This window comes from Mytilus californianus, unplaced genomic scaffold (genome assembly GCF_021869535.1).
Source record: "Mytilus californianus isolate M0D057914Y unplaced genomic scaffold, xbMytCali1.0.p SCAF_9, whole genome shotgun sequence".
NCBI lineage: Eukaryota > Metazoa > Mollusca > Bivalvia > Mytilida > Mytilidae > Mytilus > Mytilus californianus.
This window is the reverse complement of record NW_026262745.1, coordinates 28,331,764-28,344,140: the sequence shown is the minus strand read 5'-3', so window position 1 is coordinate 28,344,140 and position 12,377 is coordinate 28,331,764. Positions and strand designations below refer to the sequence as shown.

The window sequence follows — 12,377 nt, the reverse complement described above, 5'->3', positions numbered from 1 at the left end:
GTACCCAAAGTCAAGGTCATTAACAAGTATATTTTTTTTATATAGAACAATTTTTTATACTTGTTAGTATCGTTAATTTTTGCTTTTTTATTATTTATTTGTTAAACGATCCATACAATATCCGAGAACCATACAGTTTAAAAAAAAAAATCGGTCATTTATTTTCTTTGACTTAATAGGTCTAGTAAGGTGAAGGTTGTTGACATTCGACCAGAAATTTCTAAACAGCGTGGTAAGGTAACTGTAGCTAATACAATTAATTCCAGTGTCGCATTAATTAAAGAATTGTAGTAATATGTATCATTATAAGACACAAACTGCACGCATGACATCATTCTTGAAGCTCGCATTAAAACACAGCATGTGGTATCTACTTTCATTTCAGCAGTTCATCTACATGTTATAGACGACTTTCAAATCCTTGCGTTTTCCCGTATATTTCCTATGTCACAGTAACCTAATCAAAGATCAATAACTTGCAATATACGCACCTAATCATAGGAACCTCCAATCAACTAATCAATAGACATAAAAAATGTAATCTGAGTGTACACCTTATTGCTATTAGTATTTATTCCAAATTTCTGTATAAGTTCCGAAATTACACCACCTTTTCATGGCGTCACAATCCAGTTGAAGCTACCCAAGGCCTTGTTTAAACAATGTATTGTGCATAAAACTTTTCTAAAAGACATACATCTCATGTACATGTTTAAAGGGGCATTAAGCTGTCAAATTCATGTTCACCAAATTCTCATATTTGGTTTATAACATACTAAATTGTATATCATAATTACAATAAGTCTGAAATAAACAATTAAAAATGCATGGAGTCGATAATATATATCAGCATTTTGTGTGTATATTAGTCTAAACACAATCTAATTAACCATCAAGATGACATCCGAAGACTGCCGATGGTCACATAACCCAATTTAGACATAAATATAAATAGATTGCAACCATATGCAATTGGATTTTTTTCGAGGTCTCTTTGATTTCATGTTATAGGTTAAAAAAAATAAGTTATTCATCATTTTAATACGCCCATCAAATTTTTGACGGGACGTATTATGGTATACAAATGTCCTGCGTCAGTCCGTCTGTCTGTCTGTCCGCCTGTCTGTCTGTCCGTCTGTCTGTCCAGCGTAAACATGTCGCACCGTAACTTGAGAATGTACTTATCCAAATTTCATGAAACTTAATATAGTTGTTTCTTATGATGGTCAAACGATCTGTATACGTTTTGGTGAAAATAAGATTAAAACTTTTTGAGTTACGGGACTTAGTAACTAAAACAGGTGTGTGTTTTTTTTCACATGTCGCGCTGTATCTCAAAAACAATTTATGATTATTGCTTAAAACGTTACACACTTCTTAGTTATATTAATCTTAAGATCTGTATACTTTTTGGTGATGATTCAAAATTTTATTTTAGAAATATTGAGTATTTTGTTAAATAAGGGGGAGGGGTTTTTCACATGTTACGCCGTATCTCAAAAACAGTTTATGATTATTGCTTAAAACTTTACACACTTCTTAGTTATATTAACCTTAAGATCTGTATACTTTTTATACGCCCGTTTACGGGACGTATTATGGTATACCGTTGTCCGTCCGTCTGTCCGTCCGTCTGTCGTCAACATGTCGGACATTAATTCAAAAACGCTTTAACCAATTTGCATAAAACTTAAGTGAATTGTTTATATCTATTGACGTGAGCTCCCTTTCATTTTTTATAAATTTTAGATTTTACGTTTCCGAGTTATGGGGTTTTATTCATTAAAAAAAGGGGGATTTTCCAGTTTTCGGACAATAACTCGAGAATGCTATCACCAACTTGCAAGAAATTGTGGTGAATTGTTTATATCTATTGACATGAGCTCCCTTTTGATTTTTATATATTTTAGATTTTACATTTCCGAGTTACAGGGTTTTATTCATAAAAAAAAGGGGGATTTTTCAGTTTTCAGACAAAAAATCAAAAATGCTTTCAGCAGTTCTTATGAAACTTTGGTGAATTGTTTATATCTATTGATGTAAGCTCCCTTTAGAATTTTATAAATTTTACATTTTACATTTCTAAGTTATGGGGTTTTATTCATTAAAAAAGGGGTGATTTTCCAGTTTTTGGACAATAACTCAAAAATGCTGTCAGAAATTCTCATGAAACTTTAGTGAATTATTTACATCTATTGATGTAAGCTCCCTTTACATTTTCATAGATTTTTAATATGACATTGAGAATTAATTGAACTTTAATTGTTTATAGTCTGACAACAGATTTACTTAGTATTGCGCAACAGCACAGTGTATTGCACAACAGCAAGAAATCTTTAATTGAATATAAATTCAATTCATATACCAGTAACCAATTTCAATTTCTTTGACTACATTTATTCAGAAACCTATAATATGTTAAATATTTAATACAATCAAAATTCAGACCTGTATCAAGCTTGAATATTGTGTCCATTTTTGTCCCAACTGTTCAGGGTTGGACCTTTGCGGGCGTATCCAGCTGCTCTTAGTGAAGCAGTTTATTGGTGATGATTCAAAATTTTATTTTTGAGTTATTGAGTATTTTGTAAAAAAAGGGGGAGGGGTTTTTCACATGTCGCGCCGTATCTCAAAAACGATTTATGATTATTGCTTAAAATTTTACACACTTCTTAGTTATATTAATCTTAAGATCTGTATACTTTTTGGTTTTGATTAAAAATTTTAGAGATATTGAGTTTTTTGTAAAAAAAAAGGGGGTTTTCGCATGTCTCGCCGTACGTCAGAAACTATTTATGCTTATTGCATAAAAATTCACACACAAGACGACGGGCGTATCATGCGCTCATGGCGCAGCTGTTTATTACCTGTATAAGAATGTTTTTTGTGGATCAAATCAGTCAACGAAATGGTTCACCTTTGTTTCACTTTCAGTGTTGACATTCTTTTCCATTTAATGGCTGAACACGCCTAAAATGTGCTTAACTGATTTCTAGCTAAGGGGTTAAATTGAAGGTTACATGAATACAGATTCAATGAGGTCGAATTATTCACTTGCAAGTGAATAATTCATCAGCGATGTTTCCTAGCTCATTTTGACAAAATTGAACTAAACTGGCTGCTAAAAGCGAATTATTATTTCACTATTTCACTTTCATTAATGATTGCACAAAAAAGAAATATTTTTATGCCCCTGCCGTAGCGGAGGGGGCATTAAGTTTTACCCTTGTCTGTCTGTACATACGTACGTACGTACGTACGTACGTCCCAAAATTGGTTTCCGTTCTCTAACTTTAGTTTGCCTCAACCAAATGTTATGAAACTTATACACAATGCTTATTACCACAAAACACAGATCAAGTTTGAATTTTGGTGGCGTCACTTTAACCATTCTAGAGTTATGCCCCATTAGAAATGGAAAAATTGCAAAATTTTTATTTTCTTCTAAATATCAAGTAATTTTATTAAAATTGGAGTTATCTTCCTTTGTCCATGATTATAGTTGAATCAACTACAATCAATGCTTTATACAATGCAATGTTTAATTTTGACTTCCACTGATAAAACACAGATCAAGTTGAATTTGGGTAGTGTCACTTTAATCATTATTGAGTTATGCCCCTTTATAAATCGAAAGATTGCAAAAATTTTAGTTTCCATTCTGTAACTTAAGTTTGCCCTAATTAAACATTATGAAACCTATACACAATATTCATAACCACAAAACTAAGATCAAGTACAAATTTTTTGTTTCCGTTTTCTAACTTTAGTTTGCCTCAAACAAATGTTATGAAACTTATACACAATGCTTATTACTACATAATACAGATTAAGTACGAAATTTGATGGCAAGACTTTTACCATTCTTGAGTTATGTCCTTTTATAAACATGAAAATTGCTGAATTTTATGTTCCATTCTCTAACTTTAGTTTGTCTCAACCAAATGTTATAAAACTTATACACAACCGTTCTAGAGTTATGCGTGTTTACAAATAGAAAAATTGCTGAATTTTTATACGACCGCTAAAAATTTTTGCAGTCGTATATTGGTATGACGTTGGCGTCGTCGTCGTCGTCCGAAGACACATTAGTTTTCGCACTCTAACTTAAGTTTAAGTGAATGGATCTCTTTGAAATTTTACCATAAGGTTCAATACCACAAAAGGAAGGTTGGGATTGATTTTGGGGGTTATGGTACCAACAGTTTTGGAATTAGGGGCCAAAAAGGGGCCAAAAATAAGCATTTTCTAGTTTCCAGACAATAACTGTGGAACGGTGTATGGATCTCTCTGAAATTATACTACAAGTTTCCATACCACAAAGGGATGGTTAGGATTTGCTTTGGGGGGTTATGGCTCAAACCGTTTAGGAATTAAGGGCAAAAAAGGGGGAAAAACAAGGTTGTCCTGGTTAATGGACAAATACTTTAGTACATTTTGTACAAAACATAATTTAAAGCAGTGTAAGGGAGATAAATCAAATACATCATTGAAATTATCTCCCTTACACTGCTTTTAAATTATGTATAAAGTAATGGTTAATGAACAATTAAGATAATTTAAAACAGTGTAAGGGAGGTAATCCAAATACAACGTTTTGGTCACTTCCCTTACACTGCTTTTGAATTATGTTTAAAGAAATGCATATTTATAAAGGAAGACCAGTAAAAATATCTGCAAATGTTGCATCTTTTTTTTTTTCAAAAAAATCCATATCAAAGATTTGACACAATATTTTAAATTCTATTATAAAATAGATTAAGTTAGCACTATGGTAAATTTAAATGGGTAATTATGGTTGCAAACTCCATTGGAAATTTGAATTGAGATTATGACCATATCTTGAGGGAAAGAATTTTTTGGGGGGAAAAAAGGGGGGGGGGGGGTGTAAAAAGAAATTGTGGGGGGTCTTTTTTTTCTCATTTCAGATTTCAGAAATTAAAAAGAATTATTCTTCAAATATTATTTTTTTTTCAAATTTCAAATATTGAAAAATTTCAAGAAGTAATCTTTAATTGCATAGTATGGCGCATTAGATTTGTAAAATCTTTGACCACATTTATTTATTTGTTATGTCGAATCTAACCGTGTATTTAGATTTTTAATTTTGGGTCCAGTTTTCAAATTGGTCTACATTAAGGTCCAAAGGGTCCAAAATTAAACTTTGTTTGATTTTAACAAAAATTGAATATATGGGGTTCTTTGATATGCTGAATCTAAACATGTATTTAGATTTTTGATTTTTGGCCCAGTTTTCAAGTTGGTCCAAATTGGGGTCCAAAATTAAACTTTGTTTGAATTCAACAAAAATTGAATATATGGGGTACTTTGATATGCTGAATCTTACCATGTATTTAGATTTTTTTATTTGTGGACCCCGCTATCAAATTGGTTCATATTGAGGTCAAAAGGGTCCAAAATTAGACTTCGTTTGATTTCATCAAAAATTGAATTATTGGGGTTATTTGATATGCCAAATCTAACCGTGTATTTAGATTTTTAATTTTGGGTCCTGTTTTTTAAATTGGTCTATATTAAGGTCCAAAGGGTCTAAAATTAAACTTAGTTTGATTTTAACAAAAATTGAATTCTTGGGGTTCTTTGATATGCTGAATCTAAACATGTGTTTAGATTTTTGATTATGGGCCCAGTTTTCAAGTTTGTCCAAGTTGGGGTCCAAAATTAAACTTTGTTTGATTTCAACAAAAATTGAATATATGGGGTTCTTTGATATGCTGAATCTAACCATGTATTTAGATTTTAGATTTTTGGCCCAGTTTTCAAGTTGGTCCAAAATTAAACTTTGTTTGATTTCAACAAAAATTGAACATATGGGGTTCTTTGATATGCTGAATCTAACCATGTATTTAGATTTTTTATTTGTGGGCCCGCTATCAAATTGGTTCATATTGAGGTCAAAAGGGTCCAAAATTAAACTTTGTTTGATTTCATCAAAAATTGAATTATTGGGGTTCTTTGATATGCCAAATCTAACCGTGTTTTTAGATTTTTAATTTGGGTCCGGTTTTTATACGACCGCAAAAAAATTTTTGTTGTCGTATATTGGTATGACGTTGGTGTCGTCGTCTTCATCGTCCGGCGTCGTCGTCCGAAGACGCATTAGTTTTCGCACTCTAACTTTAGTTTAAGTGAATGGATCTCTATGAAATTTTACCATAAGGTTCAATACCACAAAAGGAAGGTGGGGATTGATTTTGGGGGTTATGGTACCAACAGTTAAGGAATAAGGGGCCAAAAAGGGGCCAAAAATAAGCATTTTCTAGTTTCCAGACAATAACTGTGGAACGGTGTATGGATCTCTCTGAAATTATACTACAAGTTTCCATACCACAAAGGGATGGTTAGGATTTGCTTTGGGGGGTTATGGCTCAAACCGTTTAAGAATTAGGGGCAAAAAAGGGGGAAAAACAAGGTTGTCCTGGTTAATGGACAAATACTTTAGTACAAAACATAATTTAAAGCAGTGTAAGGGAGATAAATCAAATACATCATTGAAATTATCTCCCTTACACTGCTTTTAAATTATGTATAAAGTAATGGTTAATGAACAATTAAGATAATTTAAAACAGTGTAAGGGAGGTAATCCAAATACAACGTTTTGGTTACTTCCCTTACACTGCTTTTAAATTATGTTTAAAGAAATGCATATTTATAAAGGAAGACAAGTAAAAATATCTGCAAATGTTGCATCTTTTTTTTTTACAAAAAAATCCATATGAAAGATTTGACACTATATTTTAAATTCTATTATAAAATAGATTAAGTTAGCACTATGGTAAATTTAAATGGGTAATTATGGTTGCAAACTCCATTGGAAATTTGAATTGAGATTATGACCATATCTTGAGGGAAAGAATTTTTTTGGGGAAAAAAGGGGTGGGGGGGGGGGGGGGGTAAAAAGAAATTGTAGGGGGTCAATTTTTTCTCATTTCAGATTTCAGAAATTAAAAAGAATTATTCTTCAAATATTATTTTTTTTCAAATTTCAAGAAGTAATCTTTAATTGCACAGTATGGCGCATTAGATTTGTAAGATCTTTGACCACATTTATTTATTTGTTATGCCGAATCTTACCGTGTATTTAGATTTTTAATTTTGGGTCCAGTTTTCAAATTGGTCTACATTAAGGTCCAAAGGGTCCAAAATTAAACTTTGTTTGATTTTAACAAAAATTGAATATATGGGGTTCTTTGATATGCTGAATCTAAACATGTATTTAGATTTTTGATTTTTGGCCCAGTTTTCAAGTTGGTCCAAATTGGGGTCCAAAATTAAACTTTGTTTGATTTCAACAAAAATTGAATATATGGGGTTCTTTGATATGCTGAATCTAACCATGTATTTAGATTTTTTATTTGTGGACCCCACTATCAAATTGGTCCATATTGAGGTCAAAAGGGTCCAAAATTAAACTTTGTTCGATTTCATCAAAAATCGAATTATTGGGGTTCTTTGTTATGCCAAATCTAGCCGTGTATTTAGATTTTTAATTTTGGGTCCCGTTTTTATACGACCGCAAAAAAATTTTTGTGGTCGTATATTGCACTAGTAGCAATATTTGAGTCTGAAACGGTCATTTTGGTCTGATCAAGTCTTAATCGACTGGATTTACTGCTAGAGAAAAACGTCAAGACTTTTTCAGACTTTCAGACGCTGTCACGATATACCGTGTTAAGTCCGTTCAGTCATGTTAAGATAAACAAGACAGATTGTTCTTGCATCCGATTAAGACTTGATCAGACCACGTTCAGATCAAATCAGACTAAAGGTAAAAATGCTGTTTAGACTTTGTAAGATCGTGTTCAGTCGTGTTAAGATTTTAAATATTCGGATGCAAAACGGGCGACACTTTCTCTGTGTTTATTAGGGGTTGTTTCCCTTTCGTGAATAAAATCGGAAAAGAATGGAGGGTATTCTTTTGTGGTCTTTTAATGTTATGTTGTATGTCTATTAATTAAATAACGTTTGCAAAGTTGCAATTCATTTTTTTCCGATGTTATTTCACGTAAACATTTAATTGGTTATATAAGAAAAGAATAATTGGTGTAACCGGAAAAGTGTGCAAGTCATAAAAACTTTGCAGTCGTGCTTTCTTGCATTAAGTAATTTAGTATGTATTCGTTCCGTCTGTAAATATATAATGATTAGTAATAAATATCAAAAATGTTCTGAAACACATTTTCGTCTGTGATTTAAAATAAATGTTCTTACCCATATAAAATTAGTCAAGGAAAATATATTCTGAGTATCTTATTTACTTTATATTTTTCTAATTTTTGACAGATGACAGATGTTTGGTGAAAGTTATTTACATTTTAATATACGGATTATCTGAGCATTCAACCGAAACGGACTGTCAAACACTATCTTAATAATCATAAATACCCGTGCAACGCTGTGAATGTTTTATCCATGGAAGTTATGTGAAATATGTTGCCATGTTTTATCATATATAAGGATACACCGGATAAAATTATTACATTTACAAATTATACAACATTATTTCAAAATAAATGCAACAAGAATGCAGCATATTTAAAAAATCTAGGTAACAGTTTATATTTAGTATAGGTACCTATAAAACCCAATTTTGATACTTCTCTGACCGTTTTAAGCATCAAGTCTTTTTTAACAAGAACTAAAAAAAAAGAATAAACTATATTATAGAAAAATATAACATAGAATAAGTTATGAAACAATTATTAAAAAGAAAATGTACATAATTATACATCTAGTTTACGGTTTATATTTCTGTTTCGTAGCAGAATTGTTTTATATAGCACCCGTGTTACTTCTCATTTCATAAACAAAATGTCAAAGTGGCTTGGTGCTTAAACGGCTTCATGGTGCTTCAAAAAACATATCCTTCTAATGATTAAAATTTAATAAATCTTCAATTATCAAGGCTAATGAACAATTTCCCAAACTGTAAAAAGAAAATATGTAATAAAAAGTAATTATTTCAAGATTTGTCTCTTATATAATCAATCAATTGTCAACAAATTATATGTGACTTTTTGTCCTATCAAATTTGTAACTTTCTGTCCTGTGACTTTCTTTCCGCTGTCCGTTAAAAAGGACCTCCCGCACTCAGGGAGAGAAAACTGCCGAGACTACCAATGCTAATTGTTAGATAGAATAATAAGTACATCAGTCATTCTCAATTTTATATTTATAATAATCAAAATATGCATGCTGGTGCTTAAAAAAATCTGTTTCAAATGTTTAATTTAAGGAATGCTCTGATTTCAAAACTTAAATCTTCCTCTGTTGCTTTCGATTGATATCATTTGCATATCATGTAATATTGTTCGCTGAACATTCAACTATCTTAGCCAAGCATGTGCACTTCGGAATGCAATCTATAGAAAAAAAAATAAACCAGTTTTAAATTATGTACATTGTGCGAGTGTCGTGTTCGACTTATAATCCTTTAATCTATAAAATAGTCATCAGTTACTATTAATACAATTACACTGTTGCATTTTTGACACTTTACTCAGAAAGATGTGAATATATAAAAACTTTCTTTCAACAAAATTTCCTACTTCAATTTGCTACTCGTCTACAAAAAAAAAACACATTTATTATTTCTTTTTTGCCATCGAAATTCCTGATAGATATGTTTTTTTTTATCTATCTATCAGGTAAATATCAAAAATGAATCCAGAGTTTTTCAAGTACATTGACGGTTGTGAATTAAGGATTAGTTACTTTATGGAAAACTCATTTACCTGAATGGTAATATTATCGTTAGTCTTTCTTTTAATAATTTGATAATTTTTCCTCTTTTGCAAATTATAGATAAAGAATAAAATGAAAATTTGTTTTCGATTGCACTCAGGCAGAGAGAAACATATTTTTTTTTTGTTTTATTTCAAATAATTACGGAAGATTTTTAGTACGGATATAAAACAATTCTTAATCTTTTCCAATTTGCAAATATAATTCGGTGGGTTTTTTTTTTTTTGCACATGGTTGATGAAAATTGTATGATCTAACTTCTTTCAGAGGTCTGTTAAACCTTGAAAATATGACAATTCCGTGAATCACACGTTGCTACATAGAATTCTTGCAAAATTCAGAAACTTGCAGTACGGTTATATTTTATATTTTCTCCGTTGAAAAAGAAAGTGTTAAAATAAGAAGGTGTAAACATGAAAGGGGGAGGGTTGTTACACGACACGTTCTTCGCAATTTAATGTTGAACGAATAGAAGCTTTCTTACTTTTTTCAAATATCGAATACACAATCAAATCTCTAACTTATCAATTTTTGCAGTAATTGTTTTATTGACAGGTTTCTGGAGGCATTTGATTGGACATCAGATTAATGTAGGCGTGGGAATGTATCACTTTTATCCAATCAGCTGTCTTATAAAACAAACCTGTATGCGATGATGCTTGAACATTGTCGGCATAGTTTTTTTATAAAGAATTCTACATTAAAAGGATATTGTTGCTACTGTGGTCTTGTCATATAAAAATAGACAACGCTTATACCTATATACATATATATCTTCCACTGAGTATATTCATGGCTTGAGGGAAAGAAAGCAATTAATTAACTCGATAACCGTTTCAGTTTGTTATAAACTGATTGAAAAGTTGAGTTAAAAAGTAATCAAACGGAACTCAAACTGTTTGAGATGTGGGTTACACGTCAATATGACAGCAATCGAACGACAAAAACAACATAAGAACATCGAGAGGGTAACATATACATGTATAGTCTTCAACAAGAAACAGGTGTTTACACAATATATCAAGTTCTAAATTGTCACGAGTTTCTATAAAATTGTGAATACATAAAACCAAAACAATTAAAGATCTGAATATAAAAATAAAAATAATAATTTGAAAGGTAACAATATTTTACTACTTCAAGGCATAAATTTCCTTTTCTTTAACCCACAAGAGAATTAGCCATGGATTATATCGTCCGCATATTTTCCAAACGGTCGTGTAGATTGATGGCGTCATGTGTTAAAACAGAAGTAGGGTCACCCGAACAATACAGATTAAATGATTTGTTTTATTCAACATCTATAGTTGCAATCTAACTTGAGTATACATCTGCTAATTTAATGATAAAACATAGAAAATTGTTTAGTTTTTTTTTAAGTAAAGAAAATGTTTGTCTCGAAAAAAATACCCTCCCCCCCTTTCCAAAAAATATTGGTCATTGACCTAAGTGGGGGCTAAAATTTGGAGACAGAGGGCCGACTGCCATTAACAACAGACGACCAACAGCAAACAATTTGAAATGTATGACAGTCGACGACGGACTCTAAATGATTGCACTGAATAATTTCAACTACCACAAGATACCCTATGGATTTATTTATATATATATATATACTTGAACTCATTTAAGAGATATATTTCTGGAAAAAAACGAATTCAGTATGTTTACAATACAAACAGACGACAGACACCAAGTGATGGATTAAATTGTAGCTTTTACTGTTCAATTAATTTTTCCAGTTATTTAACTGCTAAATCCGGTGGACTTATTTCGTACGACATGTACATAAATCAAATACTCGTTTTTTTTTATTCATTAAATTGAGTTTCAGTTTTTATTCGGGACAACATTTTATTTGATACGAAATTATCAATTTTGGAGTTGTTTCATTTATCAGTACAAAAAAAAAAACACCAAAAAACGTTTTATCGGCTTACTATGCAGCAACGAGAATGATTTAATGAGACCTGTTATGGTCAAGGTTGTATGAACAATATATTCTTTTACTAGTATAAATTGCAATGATTTTTACATGTAAACTAAAGAAATATTAGCAAAAATAAGTGCCTTGTATTTTTACAGAGATCGAAAACAAATTCCCGCCACTATAAAAATTCTTCATTTTCGTATTTGTAATTTTTATAGGACCAATTTCCCTTTTCTACAATTTAGCGCACAAGGTATATTTCGACAGCACGCTAGGCTATAATCTATTTTCCTACTTTATTTCTAAATTCTCCATTCAGGCTAAACGGAAAAAAAACCAATATGAAATTTAATAAAATATTCTTGCATCGGAAAACTCGTGGAATAAAACATGTATATATACAGACCTTCTAAAATTCAAACTGACCTATTTTCCGTGCATTCATCGTGCATCGTCCGTTCTGCGTGCGTGCATCGTTCATTCATCGTGCATTCAACGTGCGTGCGCTCATCGTTCATCATTCTGTGTGTTTTCCATTCAACGTGCGCTCAACGTTCATTCATTCTTAATCGTGTTAAGTGCATTCAACGTTCATTTATTCTCAATTGTGTTTAGTGCGCTCAACGTTCATTCATTCTTAATCGTGTAATTTGCACTCAACGTGTGTTAATTCTAAATCGG

At 31.3% G+C, this 12,377-nt stretch overlaps 1 protein-coding gene across 14 annotated transcripts in view; it reads left to right on the top strand.

Moving 5' to 3' along the window:
- The first annotated feature begins 177 nt into the window (after positions 1-177).
- The window catches only part of LOC127716256 (hsc70-interacting protein-like), a 65,523-nt gene continuing 53,323 nt past the window's right edge, over positions 178-12,377 (top strand). For 11 of the 14 annotated variants that reach the window (XM_052222417.1, XM_052222416.1, XM_052222414.1 and 8 more), the window contains exon 1: positions 178-232. The gene's annotated coding sequence lies outside the window, so the exon portion shown is untranslated. Of the gene's footprint in view, positions 238-12,377 lie in introns of all 14 variants that reach the window. The other 3 variants (XM_052222418.1, XM_052222405.1, XM_052222409.1) reach the window with 2 other exon arrangements.